The 14,620-nt window shown below is 45.2% G+C and overlaps 1 long non-coding RNA gene across 3 annotated transcripts in view; it reads right to left on the reverse strand.

Annotated features, from left to right (window-relative positions):
- Window positions 1–14,620, reverse strand: part of LOC112959994 — a 75,526-nt gene that overhangs the window by 23,046 nt on the left and 37,860 nt on the right. The gene's annotated exons all lie outside the window — the stretch shown is intronic.

Raw genomic sequence — 14,620 nt, forward strand, 5'->3', positions numbered from 1 at the left:
TGTGCACACGCTCCACAGAGCGGCCGTGCACACGCTCCATGGAGTGTCTGTGCACACGCTCCACGGAGCGGCCACCCTACAAACGCTCCATGGAGCAACCGCCCTTCAAAGACCCAAGGGAGAGGCCATGCATACACTCCACACACTCCATGGAGCAACTGCCCTGCAAATGCTCCACTGAGCAGCCCTGTAAACGCTCAGCAGCTCCATACAAAGGCGGATTCCTTGCTGCCATCTGCTAAAAACCACCTTAGCTGGGAGAGGTGGTAGCAGGCGGATAACTTGGCCCTAGATGAGTGCAGCATCACATATGACCCTTCTCATGGGGTTTCATACCAGCACTGCTGCCTCCTTCTTTGAAGTTACCATCTCTGTCTCTCCTCTTTCAACCTGCCACAGAGATGTCGGACACCAACGTGCAGGCGCCAAGCAGCAGTGTGGCAGCAGCCCCAGCAGCACCTCTGAAGCGGCACTTCTGGGCACACATGAGCTTCTCTTTCCGCTCAGACTGGAGCAGGTCCATATGCTGCAGAACTCTGACAAAATGTGACCCGCTGGCAGGCTTTGCTGGCATTCAGGATCTCATTTCTGCACTTGTACGGTCGGGTGGGCTATTTCTAGTTCATTACTGCTAAATAACAAGCAATTGCATCCCAGATTAGAACATCACTTTGAGGTCCAGAGCCACAAATGCTGCAGTGAGTGCACATGAACAACTACACACTGGTTCAWCTCAAAATACTGAAACCAGAGGCAAAAGAGAAAGAGGCATCGGAATAACGTGTGCCCTAATGACACAATGCAACTTGGGCAGGGAGCTTGAAACGTCTCTGGCATCTTTATGGTAGTGAATTTGCTAAAAAAATGCRTAGCTACATGGAAGAGACTGGGAAGTCTCTTTAACTTTCTATAATCATTGGCAATACAGGCCTCCTATGGGCAGCCAGCTCCAAGGGAGCAGCTCAGAGTGTTTTGGGGGGCAAGGTGGCTTCAGAAGGAAGTGGTGCCTGAGTCTCCCTCTCGCAGGCAGTGGCCTGGCCACCGCGCCTCCCAACACCAGATACTTGCCCAGATCCATGTGTTTCCTTCCTGACCCCACGCAGTGGGTGCCACTGTAAAAGGTCACGGGGAAGCATGAGAATGTAATTGTCACGCAAATTGTTAATAGTTRCCCTTGGAAACCCAAAAGGAAGGCATAAAGCTCATTCTGCTACATTAATACGAAGAGGCACATTTATTTGCCATCGACTTATGCGTGCTTATCACCAGTTGTCAATGTGTAGCCCTAAGGACAAGACTTGAGTCCAGCTTTGATTAGTTTACTGTGTTGAGGTAAGCTGCATTTCACCTTCCCAAGGAAGCTGTCACTTGCACTGTTCCTGCTTTTCCATCCTCACGTCCCCTTCCCCGCTGCRGAAGGGGTGAAGCTACTGCCTAGTTATTCAGAACGCTGCACAGAGTTTGGTACACAAGGAGCACAGTATAGACAGAAAGAGCAATGCTGGAAAATACCCTATGCAGAACAACACCTGGAGGAACAGGGTACGAAAGTGCAGAGGAGGGAGAGGAAGGGAAAGGAAGGAAAAGGGGTGAAATGAGTCTACGATAGAGTCGATAAAAATTAAATTGACAAAATCATCACGCCTCAAAAGTGTAGACTTTGCAGCTGTTTCTAATTCACAGAGTAACAAAGCAGGGCAGTTGCCCACACTAGAGAAATCTTTGCTAAGATGTTTTTATACTAATATTCAAAATAGAAGAGTACATTCCCTCTTCTGATGAACGACTCCCASACTTGTGCTGTCTCCTTTTCTCCATCATTTTCCTCTACTACGTATCCACAGGGAAGGACTCGGAAAGCTTACAGAGTTTAGAAACAAAACAAAATAAAAAAACTCAAACCTTCAAGAAATATTTGGGCATCAATTTATATACTCCGTTCAGGGAGGTTAGGGGAGAAAACTTATGCCATTTTCAATTTTTACAAAAACATAATAAAGTATTTATTCATTGCAAAAAGAGCATCTTTCTTTCCAGCTGCTTTAGATCTGCTTTCACACAATGCTCATCCCTGCAGGTGCTAAGATGGAGCAGCCCCTGCCCTTAGGGAAGCAAAGAGGCTGCGGCATTAATAGTGATTTGTGTCTCCATACGRTAAGAGCCAGCTCTCAGATGCATTTATGGGGGGGCTGTTGCCTAAGTGATTCCGAAAATCCCAGGTGATAATCTGTTCTATAGACACCTGTAGTATCCTTTGAAATCTTGCTCYAAGTAAAAACTGAGTAAGATTCCCTCTGGTTTAGTATATTCTAAATAATCTGTACACAGAYTTGCATTCTTTTTTTAAAGAAAATGTATTGACGAAGCAAAAAATTATCTCCAGTGTTAAAAGCACCTCAGCTATAAAAAAAAAAAATTAAGATCGAGAGCGAATCATGAAATGAAGAATGATCAAATACTCCCAAGCCTTATCATCAATAAAACTGTAAAGTTAGCCACACCAGTTCACTTGAGGGCATCTGCTCACATTTAATTGAATGATTGTTTTAATTTTTCATTGTTTAAAACCACTCAACCACTTATCAAAAGCCCAGTGCTTCTGCTTCCAGCTGAGCATAAAAACGTCTCAGCGAGCTGCACTGAAAAGGGGGGAATTTTTCCAGGGAATTTGGGCCCTGTGGGAGCTGCAGAGCCACGAAGGTTGGCAGACGACGTCCCTGGCTGACGGGCGCTGACRAGCCCAGGACTACTTGGTTGGTGCTCCTGGCAACACCAAGAAGGACCTGCCAATGTGTGGAAAGAGGGATGGGGGCCTCCAACTTCTAGTCAGGATAAGCATCCTGCTGCACTGGGCTTGGTACACGGCTGGGCTCCCCTTGGATATTTCCTAAAGCCTGGACTAGCTGTTAGAACAACACGTATGAGTCATTGAAAACACTCCTGCCGTGTTTTTAGCACCAATAACAATACCAGTCGCCACCTGCAAGTCCTTTGCTGGCACTGGGCACTGCACAGGAGCTGGAGAACCTGCCCAAGGAGTCCGCGTGCAGGACACAAAAGGCTTCGGACATGCTCTTCACATCCTGCTCRCAGACCTGTGCGCTCAGCCTGCGGCAAGATGCAGAGCTAAATCAACGAAGCTGCCTGCGACACGGCATACACGCTGGGWACACACCCCAGAAAGCCTCTGCTCTGCTTAAGAAAGAAGAGCCCAGATCCAGAGAAGGGCTGATTTCATCTCCTTGGTACTAAGGCACACCCCAGCGCAGGATGCTTAAGGTCTCCTCTGAATTTTCTTTTACAGGGCACTCTGCCTGCAGCATTCAACTCCAAAGATCAAAAACTTTCCAGTCAGGTCTCCAGATTAAGAGTTGGGTGTATAAGGGCATTTTAGGTTAACCAAACTTCCTGCACCTTCCACGTTTTTTGAATCGTCCTATATTGTTTCATTTACCTTCTTTGTTTAGCTTAGCTTTATTAAATAACAGCTCAATTCTGGAATGCAAGCACCACATCAAAGCAAAAGCTAGGATGCTTGAGAAAGATAATTCAGCCTTTCCAAAGCAGATGTCTCCAATTCTCTAGTCCAAAATATTTGCTGGACATCATCTGAACTCACACAAGTTTCAGATCTGCAGAACAGGAAACTCCTGGAAATAACTGCTAGAAATTTACCCTTCCTCATCCCATGTGGCACAGACAGCTGGAATCACAGGGGAATAGCAGGGGCTAAGAGGCACTCAAATTACACCAAACTGATGCAGAATTGAGGCAAGATGCTAATCCCTATGGCCCAGAGCAAGTCTAATTTCCTACAGTGAGTCTTTGAGGACCACTATCAGAGCTAACGGTTGCTGAGACAGGTTCTGTAGGAATAAAAGTTGAAACTTTCTGAACTGAAGGGCTTGGGATAATTCTTAGACTATGTAGATATTCTCTAAAAAATAAGAAAACAAAGCTGCAATTACAGCTAGGTCACATTCACTAGTAAGTTAAAGTAATGGTTGCTGTGCCCAAGGAACAGAACTCAGCGAAGGAACAATCTGGATTTTTTTTTTTTTTTTTTTTTTACAAATGCTGTTGGTGGTTGATATCCAGACGTTGGTCATTAGATCTAGTTTTATTACAGCCATAAAAGAAATGAGTCAACAGCTTAGTCATATCAGGCAGGATATGCTTCAAGCACAGGCTGAATGAAAGAATGAATTTAACACTGAGAAACACAATGTAATTAAAAAAGATCCCTACCAGCTTCTTCCCTGACACAGCAAGAGGCAACACAGAGGAGTCTCTGAGCAAAACCGCAAGGTGTGCTGAGAGGGGCAGAGACAGCAGCAGGGGTATCATTACAGCAATTTGTAAGCTATCATTACCAACAGACCTTCTGGTTTCCAAAAGTACTCTTGCAAAAGAAATGAAATATACAGATCTATTTCTCATCTTGCATCAGTATAAAATTGTCTTTTAGCTCCATTTGATCGGTATCTAATTAGTATAAGCAGGCAGTACCTCATCAAAGTCAGCTGGTTGAGATTTGACTCTGAGAATCTGACAAATTACGTTACTTCTGCTTTACACTAGAACAGAAAAGAGGAGGAAAGGTCACCCCACTCCATCTGATAACCTCAACACGCCCTGTAAGCATGGAATGACCTCTCCAGAGTGATCCAGAGGAAAGTCCAACTGGTCACATCATCATTTGCCATTTCTTTTAAATCACACAAGTAACTTGGTATTCTGCCTTCAGGAAGAGAAAAGAAAGAAATGRTGATCATGATGGGAAGACTGCAAGGAAGGAAATCTTTGCAATAAGAAGTCAAGCAGACTATATAACTGCTGGAAGAAAAACACCACGTGGTACARACATAGCAGATTTATGCCACTCTAGGTTTGCCTCTAGGAGGCTGGGAAGTTGGAGCAAGCTTTCCACATGTCATTTTTATTTTGGTGTGGATACATGACTAAAACTCCACGCTGCAAGAGTTTTATGATGCCGCATTCTCTAAGCAAACATTAAACACACAGACACAATCATATATGCCTTTCTAACATATGCCCTGATGGCAAAAACTCATATTTTCGGTTGTGACAGAAAATATGAATTGGATTAGTGTTTCACAGGAGCAATACACTGAGCAGCACCTTTCATGGTAGAAGGGGCAGGAGCCAGGGGACCACCAAGCTACTGTGGAGGCCCTGTGGACCATCGCAGCTCTGCATATTGCTGACACTACTGCAGACAGCTAACAAGGTCTGCACATCTATTTTTCAGGTGCAAATAATGATATTAATGTCTTTTGCAATCAACAGATTAAATGGATGCTGTATTTGTGCAGGAGAAGGTTATGTATCGGGAAGAGTGAATATGCCACCAGAGGGCAGCGAATGAAACAGGTTGTTTGTTTGTAAGAGATGAATTAAAAGGATGAAACAACTGAACAAGATAAATCCTACACATACAAGCACATCTCATGGTCTGATTCAATGCTGATTTACACCATTTTGGTGGTGGCATGGCTTGCTATGAGTCACTGCAGATGCAATGATATGAAATTGTTTTAAAGAAATGCTGAGTCAATGCCACTGTGCTGAGAACTGAGCCATGAAATTGTGTGAAGCAGCGAAACAGTGACTTAGAGGAAAAAGTCTTCATCTAAATACACACACAAAGCAAAAGCCTTCCAGCAGAGGGAAGGTCTGCTCAGATTCCCACCACACACTGTCCCGGTCCTGCAGCCAGGGGCGGATGGAGAGCCTCAGCTCTCCCAAGTCACAGAGATCCTTAGGCAAACTCCAAGGACAGACACTAATGATGACAAGCCCACCACTGAAGTGTCCCTGCAAAGTCCCTCTCCCTGTGAGCACAGAGCTTCAGGTGACACCACTACCCCTCAAGGGCTCTTACAGTAGCTGGTTCTGTTTGTGTCTTTGGGATACGGTGCCTACAGTCACTGCTTCACTCCTCCAGCACTCCCGTGCTGCCAAGCAGCCTTTTGGAATGACACAGGAATGTCTTCCCATGGATGCGAGAGGGAAGGGGCTGCTTCTGCAGCTCTGCTCTGTCCTCAGAACGCAGTTACCTGAGACACGGAATCATCAGACACATTTTACAATCCCTGCAGCTTTTTGGCATCACAGTATATTGGCTTACAGATAGAATTTGTATCTGATACAGCAGATAGACAGAGCTCTCTAATTACAGATTTACATTAAGAGGAAGGTTTAGAAGCTAATAGGACATTATTAGAATAATGATCCCTAGATGTTCTTCCAGCTAAACATCTGCCATTACTAATTAAAAACAAGTTAAAGACAACCCGTTTAAAGAGAAATCAATATTTACAGAAACTGGATACCACGCTAATGTGAGACGTGGTGACGACCTACAAGGACCTTCCTACATGCCTTGCCAAATCAAGGATTCCACAAATCAGTGCCAGTACAAAAAAAAAAAAAAAGCCTTTGCAGAACAGAGTCAGAAACTGGACTCACGTGCAGCTTGCTTGTCATGCTTATTAGTCATCAGCCCAGCAGTTTTAAAAGATTATTCACATAAAATGATACGTTACCCATTTTCTGAGATTGGGACGCCATGTTTTCCAAAAGCAGGTTGGAAATTACATTTCAAGTGGCAGATGAAAACAATCCTCTTACAGCCTCTGTCTTCTCTGTCTGCATCCCTGATTTCTACTGAACAGAAAGTCACTTTGTGGAAGTGCACGGAATCTGCACCAATCTAGCGGCATAGGAATGTAAGAGTAAATCCTAGCAGTGGAGGCATTCAGTTACAGGGAGAAAACAATTAGGCAAAAAAATTACAATAGCAAATAGTTTCGAAATCCATTAGCTACCTCAAACTGAAAAACAAACGCCCATTTCATCTGTCATTGCACAACCACCACAAAACAACAAAGAAACACTGTGCTGTCTGATCCAACGCGTATCTTAAGATCTAACACCAGTATCACACTGCAGAAGTCAAGTTCAGAAAGATGTGGGTTCATTCAAAGACTAAAATAAGAGTATCCTACTCATGGCCTGTAGACAACCTGTTGCTAGCCCACAGCTCTGCCAGTGCTTCCATCCATGGAAAGGGGATTATCTGCATTATCTGGCACAGAGGCACTGAGCAGCRCGAGCAGAGGAAAAGGGATTAGGTCCCTCTGCTTGCCTACCTATTCCATCCCACAGAAACCCAAAGCTCCTGTAAAAATGAAAGCCCAGGCTGATTCTGGAATATAATTTTGCCACTGATCTAGCAAAGCTCTTGCATATTAACCTTCTGGAGTGGGAGCATGGAGGCTCTCTATTAACTTCAGGCCTTGGACTGGAAGTGCTGAACACCGACAGCGTCGCTGACTCCGAGTGAAGAACAGCGGCCCCTTTGGAAAAACATTGTTCTGTTCATCAGGTGTCTGGAAGAAATGCTGTATAGTCCAGTAAATGCTCGAGTGTTCCCAGGCCAATGGCAGTGGAAGAGAGAAGAGTCAATGGCATGAGGCTCTGCTTTTATAGCAGTGCCAATGTTGGCCTTTAGGGGCCAATACAAGCACTGTGTGACCTTGCACACAGTGATTTCCATAGACTGTATTATTGGAGGCTTCAGCTCGGTGTATGTTTTTGCAGTGTGGGAGCAATAAAGAGCAAAGGCAAAAAATAAAGAGCCTCCGGGTGCTGACATAAAACTAAATCATGATTTCTCTTTCAAGCTCAAGGTAGGAAAATCACAGTCGTAAGTCTTTGTCAGAAGTGTGCCCAGGCACCAATATCATCAAGGACAGCCACTTGTGCCATGTAATCTCACCATACTCTGTGCATCATCCAATGTCTTTGTGGACTTAGATGTAAAATAAGCCACAAAACCCTCTTTAAAACACACCAGCAAGTAGGATTTGGCCCCATGTAAGTAACTTTAGATTACACTTGCCTGATCCACAGGGAAACCWAATCTCCCTCCAGGGCAATATCTGATTAGAGGAGAAACAGTTGTTGGCCTCTAGGAAACTGCAAATCATTTTTTGTTCAAGCCCACGGGGATTTCTGCAGGGCCTGCTGAGCCAATTTAAGAAGAGAAAAAAAAAATATCTGAGAATCCCACAATAATATTCTCTGCAGCTTTCTGAAAGCCAGATCCTGCTCATCCTACTCAGTGAAGCGATCTTATTGAAGGCAATGAAACCGGTCCCCATACAGAAGACGGGCTTTACTACAGCTCCACCCAGCCCCAAGCTGCTTGTGATCCCCGCTGAGTTGAACTGCACCAGTTATTTTGCTGTTACACCACTCCCCTGGTAACACTGACAAGCTCGATTTTCTGTTTGTTTTCTGCCTTTTTTTTCCCACCAGAGCTGTGTTCCAACATCTTGCTAGACAGCGCTAGGTGAGCTATAGAATAAGAATATCAGAGGGCTGCACCTGCCTATAAAATGACATGAATTTAATCAAAACTGTTTCTAGGCTCAGGGCTCGGGCACAGCCCCGGTCTTGTTGGACTTCCCCTAGGCAACTGCTTGTTTTGCCTCTGCTGAGGCTTGGACATATGTTTGATATCACCAGCAAGTGACTAGGAGGAGCGTTAGGGAACCTGCATTATTTCATTGCTGGTTATGTACAGATTCCCTCTTTTTGTGTCCCCACTGGTCTTACAAATCACAAAACAACTTTTGGTAAAATGGCCCTGATTCTGCTCTCCCTCATGCCAAGGTAAATCAAGAGAAACTGAGGCACAGCCAGCAGGGCTCTGTGAATGCCAGGCCGTATGCAAAGTACAGAACCTGCATTAGCCTCTCTAACACTGCTTTTGAACAAGCACTCGCTTATCTAGAGCAAAAGGAGCGACAGGTTCACAGCAAAAAAACACATCTCCACATCAGGCAAATCACTCCGGCTGAAAATTTCAAGCATGAGTTTTTAATTCAAAGAAATAAAGCCACATGGACAGTGGGTTTTAGGGCATTTAAAACATCCACAAGCATAAAGGTATTTTTGCTCTATTTGCTAGGTGCAATGTCTAGAATTACCCAAAAGCCACAGAAAATGAGAAAAAAAAACTTTCACTTTTGACACATGCTTTATAATGGCTACGCCTCATTCAAAGCGCACCAGCCCAAAAAAAGAGGTGTCAGAGGAAGCCAGAACTCTTAATCTAACCAATTAACAGGGGGAATCGCACACGAGCTGTGTGTAAAGCCAGAGGGATCTTGCTCTGCCCAGGCTGCCCTGGCCGCTCACGTGCGGATGGGGACGGGAAGGAGGGGCCGTCGCGCTAGCGGCCGCGGGCCGGAGTCGCCGTGGTGGCCGCGTGGGCCGGGAGACACCGTGGCGGGCACGGTGCGATGTCTCCGCAGCTGCGGTCGCTCACGGGACACACTGTGCGGGCACCAGTCCCGTGCYGCGTGCGCCAGGGCGCCTGCATGGCGCTTTGCAGTGACAGAGCCATGCGCGCAGGACTGGGGATAAAGCAGGAGGCCCCAAGCCAGAGATCACACGGCTTCATCTCCACGTTTATCGGGAGAATTTAACCAGATCGACTACACATGTCATTTGCCTGAGGGATCCAAAACTACGGAACAAAACACGTAACTTGGTGCCTGGCTCCCGACCTGTGTGGCAGAACGTGAATACGCTGCAGTGTGAATACACTGCTGTGTGAACAGACTGCTGTGTGGCTAGCACACAGSGCTCCATCTGAAATGGCTTTTGCACTGAAGTATAGACAAGAGATCGAGTGTTTGTACTTATTCCATAGTGTTCTCTCTTCTGGAAGAAGCTCAAAAAAAGGTTTAGAACAACAACTTGCTAACCTCAATGTGCTTTGCATTAGCTGCAAACTCCGAAGTAAAATCCTAGYGTTTCTTTAAAATGCCTATATCATTTTTTGCAATAATTAGTAAAAATAACTAGTGTATTTATTTTAAAAAGGGAGATAATCTCATCTATTTCTCACCTGCTTTTTGGCAGCAAACTTCATTTTTGCTAAGTAATAGAATAAGAAAGTTTCCTCTTGTCAGTACTCCMGGCTTAAGCCTATGCATGTGCTGCCTTTTTACAGGTACAAAATGGGGAACTTACAGCCTAAGCAAAAAGATGAATATGCAAGCATTTTATTATTCTACTTTTTAAAAATCCCAGTAGAGAAAACACAAAGAGTCCCTGTGACTTGAATCTCATGTGTTTTCTTTTCAACTTGGAGAGAAATAAATTAATCTATTTTGAAGGATTTGTCAAGCATTAATTTTAATCCTAATTTATTTATTCCCAAATCCAGCAATCACTTAAGTGCATGCTTATGCTAAGTGTAAGAATTAGCCCATTAATTCTAAAGTTAAAAATCATACAAGTTAGCTTTAGCRGATTCCAGTCCTATACAGTAATACTATCTGCCATATTTGATTCTCTTTATTCTCTTATCTTAAAGAGTCTCATTTCTACCGTGAATAGAGGATTAACTCTACCTTTTACTCCTCTGATACGCTAACGGTTGCAAAAATAGTACAAACTTGCCCTAACCATTGCTTGCTGGCTGGGTCAAATGAGTTTATCTCAACCCACACTTCTGCCACATGTTTTCAACGTAACCTGAAAAGGATACTATGGAAAATCAGGTGTATTATTTTCCAATTAATCCAAACAAAACATGGTTACTCTCTCCTGTTTTGCAATACACTTCTTTAAAACAACAGGCTCTAGTTTAAACCTCATGTTCAGGCATTTATTACATCTGTTTTCTGTTCCCTTGGAAAGTAGCGCCCTTGGAAAATAGCGCCCAAATGAATTACAATGAGATTTGTCAGTTGAAACCAAAGGGGAGTTCAGGTAATAAACATTTAATTTTAGGTTAAAAAAATATATATTTAAAAGCTTTGAATGTGTTTTCAGATGGCTCAGTTTGTCACAGCTCCATCGCAGCCACTGCTTGATATCTATTGCAACCTTCCTGAGTATACCTTCCAAGCAGAGATAAGGTCAAAAGAAGAAGGAAGAGACAACAGCAGTACGAAGGTGCAAGCTGTGAATTCATAGCATGATTTGTGGGAGTCCAGATGCACTGGCATCCTGGCCTCACAGCCTCTCCCTGCAACAAGCAACAGCTTCACACCCTAAAAATTTTCACTACTCTCGTAAAATCTGTGGATTCAGGGGCATTGCTGGAGCCCCACTAAAGAACTATCACAATCATATTTTCTTCCTCCTGGCTTTTCTAAGAATGCTGGAAGGGCTCCCTCGCACACCAGAAGAGACCTGCAGAATGGCAATTGCAACAACTGGTCTTCAACTCAGAATGAGAAGAACTTRATTCTTCTCTAAGGGTAACAGTAAAGAAAAACAAAAATACTGCTTGAAAAGAAGGTTTCCTTAGAGAAAAAGCATATACAAGCATCTAAAACAACAAGCATCTAACTAATAAATATAATCTAATAATTGTCAACCTTACTGTTATCATTTTCTTTGCAGCAGCTCTGAGATGGATCCCTCCAGCACCACTACACAGATAAGGAAACCTTATCAGGACACGAACCAGCTCTCCTGCAAGGCTCTCCTAATCCCTCACATAGACTCCAAGACATCAGTCTTCCAGCTGCACCTTTGCTATCCCCAGGCACTGTCAGTCTTTCAACGACACGTTTGGTTCTTCTAGATTCCTGGAGCCAACTACTCTCCCCTCCTGCAGCCACCCCTGCTTTGCTCTGCAGGCTGATGCTGAAGGGGTGAGTGAGACTCGGGTGGCACCAGCACTGCCTGGCAATTTATAGGAAGGTTCAGCTCCTCTCAGCAACAGAAAGCTAACAAAGTTCAAGTGGCTCTGGAATTTTAAAAGCAAAGTACACCCATCTCCTCTGTAGCATGTCAGACCAAGAACAAACGGTTCTTTAGAAATGAATAAATGTCACTCATTGTCTGAACATGAGGCTGTTTACGAAATACAACTAGATTCAGAAACCATCATCCCATAAACCCCAGAGGTGTTCCAATATCACTTAATTTGGCACCAAAGCTCTTCTCCCTGGAGCCCTGCTGTTACACATAAATGCCTTTAGAAATAAGCTATTAAATTGCRAGAAGTTTAAAAATAAGCATCTTGAAGTAGATGCAAGCATTGTGGTTACATTTAAACGGGCCTTATTGAAAGCTGTTCACGTCCAAGGTTCTCCTTACAAAACTCAGAAAGATAAAATAACAAAACTCACTTTAAGTTAAAGTAGTTTGAACGGTAAAAGAGCCCTCAAATCCTATGTTACACATTGAGTACAAGAGCATTTGTCACATTCACATTAGGCCTTTCATTYGGTTATTTTGCAAAGTACTCCATTAACTTGACTTTGGTGAAGTAAAAGCAAATCAGGTCCATTCTGTACTAAAAGCTCTTGGCTTACCATGAAATGCATTTTTTTCTGTATAGATTTGCCCATAAAGAGGCAAAAGAAGTTCTCCAGCTGGCTTTGAATGTGCTAACCAGCGTACCAGGAGCCATTCAGCTCCAGCAGCACTGCATTTGATGCAGATTCCCTTGCCCTTGTCTCCATTTGCAGGGTAGACTAGAGAATATGTTAGCAAATGTGCTCCAGTAAAGGTTTTCCAGTTTTCCCATTCAAACAATTCCTGCATCAGAKGCAGGAACCTAATACAGCCTCGAAGCATAAAGTGAAAAAAAAATCCTTCTTTTATGACCASTAGTTCTTCCCACCACACTGCCAGCTACCTGAACTGTGCCCCAGAGACAACTCCAGCTCTAAGGAAACGAATTCAACTATTATAGGAACCTCTCCAGGGAAGTCCYATGCTCAGGATATTTAAAACTAGGCCAGAGAGAACAGTGGCAAATGCACAATAGAAAATGGATGACAAAGATGTTTTCTCAGCATCCAGCCTCTGTGGAACATCACTTCTGTTAATCAATGAGTTGACAGAGCCAGGGTCCTGCAAACGGAGCGTGTCAAGCTTTGCACCAACTACTACAGCAGTGCTGAGCCACCATCGTCTCCCTCCTCTGTACGTTTCTTTGCTGCCAAGCTTCACGTGGATTTGAAGTGGTGAGTCAGGCTTGCAGCCCTCCCGGTGCATTTACGCTGCCTGAGAAAAGATTCCAGGAATCACCCCTGCTTGCTCGGGAGCCAACACAAGCTCCCTTTCCTGATCAGCTCCCCTTCCTCATCGGCTCTCGAGGGAACATTGGTAATTACGCTAACTAACAAGAAGAAAACATTTTGGGATGAAAATTTGGGGCGCGGGGGAACAAACAGGCAGAGTTGTACTTGATAATCACATATTCCTCCAGTGTTATCTGAAACAGCTAGAGCATACCTCCAACTTAAAGATCGTAGCAGCAAACTCTATCGTTTAGTCTACAATCGCATCAAGAAAAAGCAGAGAGTGAAGATATTTTTCTACGATGTTTAACTTGTATGTTTGACAGCAGTTTAGATACAGGTTAGATAAAGGCCTCTTCGAGCAAAGATTTAAGCATGTAAATAAGCTCACTCAAGTTTCCTGGTTAAGTAACTCAAGTCTTTTCAGGATCAGAGCCTTGCCTGCTCCTTGTTCGTGCCATGAAACAGAAACTAAGTGACTTTTCAAACCAAATTATGTGCACGCAGTTGGACGTCTTTGCTTAGTAACTTGATGGTGTGTTACAACGCTTGCCCAAACAGTACTTTCCTGTTTGTAATACACTCCCTGGGCTATTTTGTTATTTATTTATGCTAAATACATAGGTGTTTTCAGAGCATAATAACCATATCCTTACTTCAGCTTGTAAACCATATGGGATATTCTCGTACATACGGTTTCAGAAGAATCTTTTCATTGATCAGCCCCACACACTAACTACGTACATACTTCTTGTCCTGGTCTAGCAGCCGCAGACACCGATGCGATCCGTTCCAGACCCGGTGCTGCGTTGTGGACTCAGCCCTGTACGCGTCTGCAGAACCCAGGCCTTGCCTTCTGCTGGATGAAAACCCAGTGCTCGGCAGATCCGTATCACAAGACCAAGACCCCGCCGGGCACGCCAGCACGTCGCCCTTTGCCCAGCTGCTCACGCTGCTCCATCACTCAACGCCATCAGCCCTGTGTAACTCCCTTCTCAGCTGCACGTGAGGTTATCCTCGGGGCCGGCGGAGTCCTTCGGGTGTCCCCATCCCCATCCCGCTTTGCTGCCAACAGGCACATCGGGGCACAGGGCACGGAATGGCAGCCCACGCACCTCAGCCATCGTGCTGGCAGCGCAGCCGCAGCACCCGGAGCTCGGGTAGCCCTCGGTTTGGGCTCTCTGGCTCTCGTCCCGGCCCGTTTCGGAGCCGACGGCCAGTAGCACCAGTCCTAAACCTTGTTTGTGTTTTCCACGCCCTTGGTGGCGGGCGAACTTGGACAAAGTTGCCTGTTTTGCACCCCTGCGGGGCAAACAACACGACCCGCTGGCTTCCCTCACACCCCAAGCTTGGGCGGCACCATCCGCCGGGACACCCTGTGCYGCCCGGCCCCGTTCCCCGCCACGGGGTGCCGGGGGGCAGCGGCCCTCGGCAGACAGGGCCGGGCGCCGCCGCGAGGGAGCCGGGGAGGCCGAGGCAGCCACAACCGCCCGCGCGCGGGCCGTGACGGCGGGCGCCATTTCGCGCAGGGC

The sequence above is a fragment of the Nothoprocta perdicaria genome, unplaced genomic scaffold (genome assembly GCF_003342845.1).
Source record: "Nothoprocta perdicaria isolate Ctin4 unplaced genomic scaffold, notPer1 scaffold_12, whole genome shotgun sequence".
Taxonomy (NCBI): domain Eukaryota; kingdom Metazoa; phylum Chordata; class Aves; order Tinamiformes; family Tinamidae; genus Nothoprocta; species Nothoprocta perdicaria.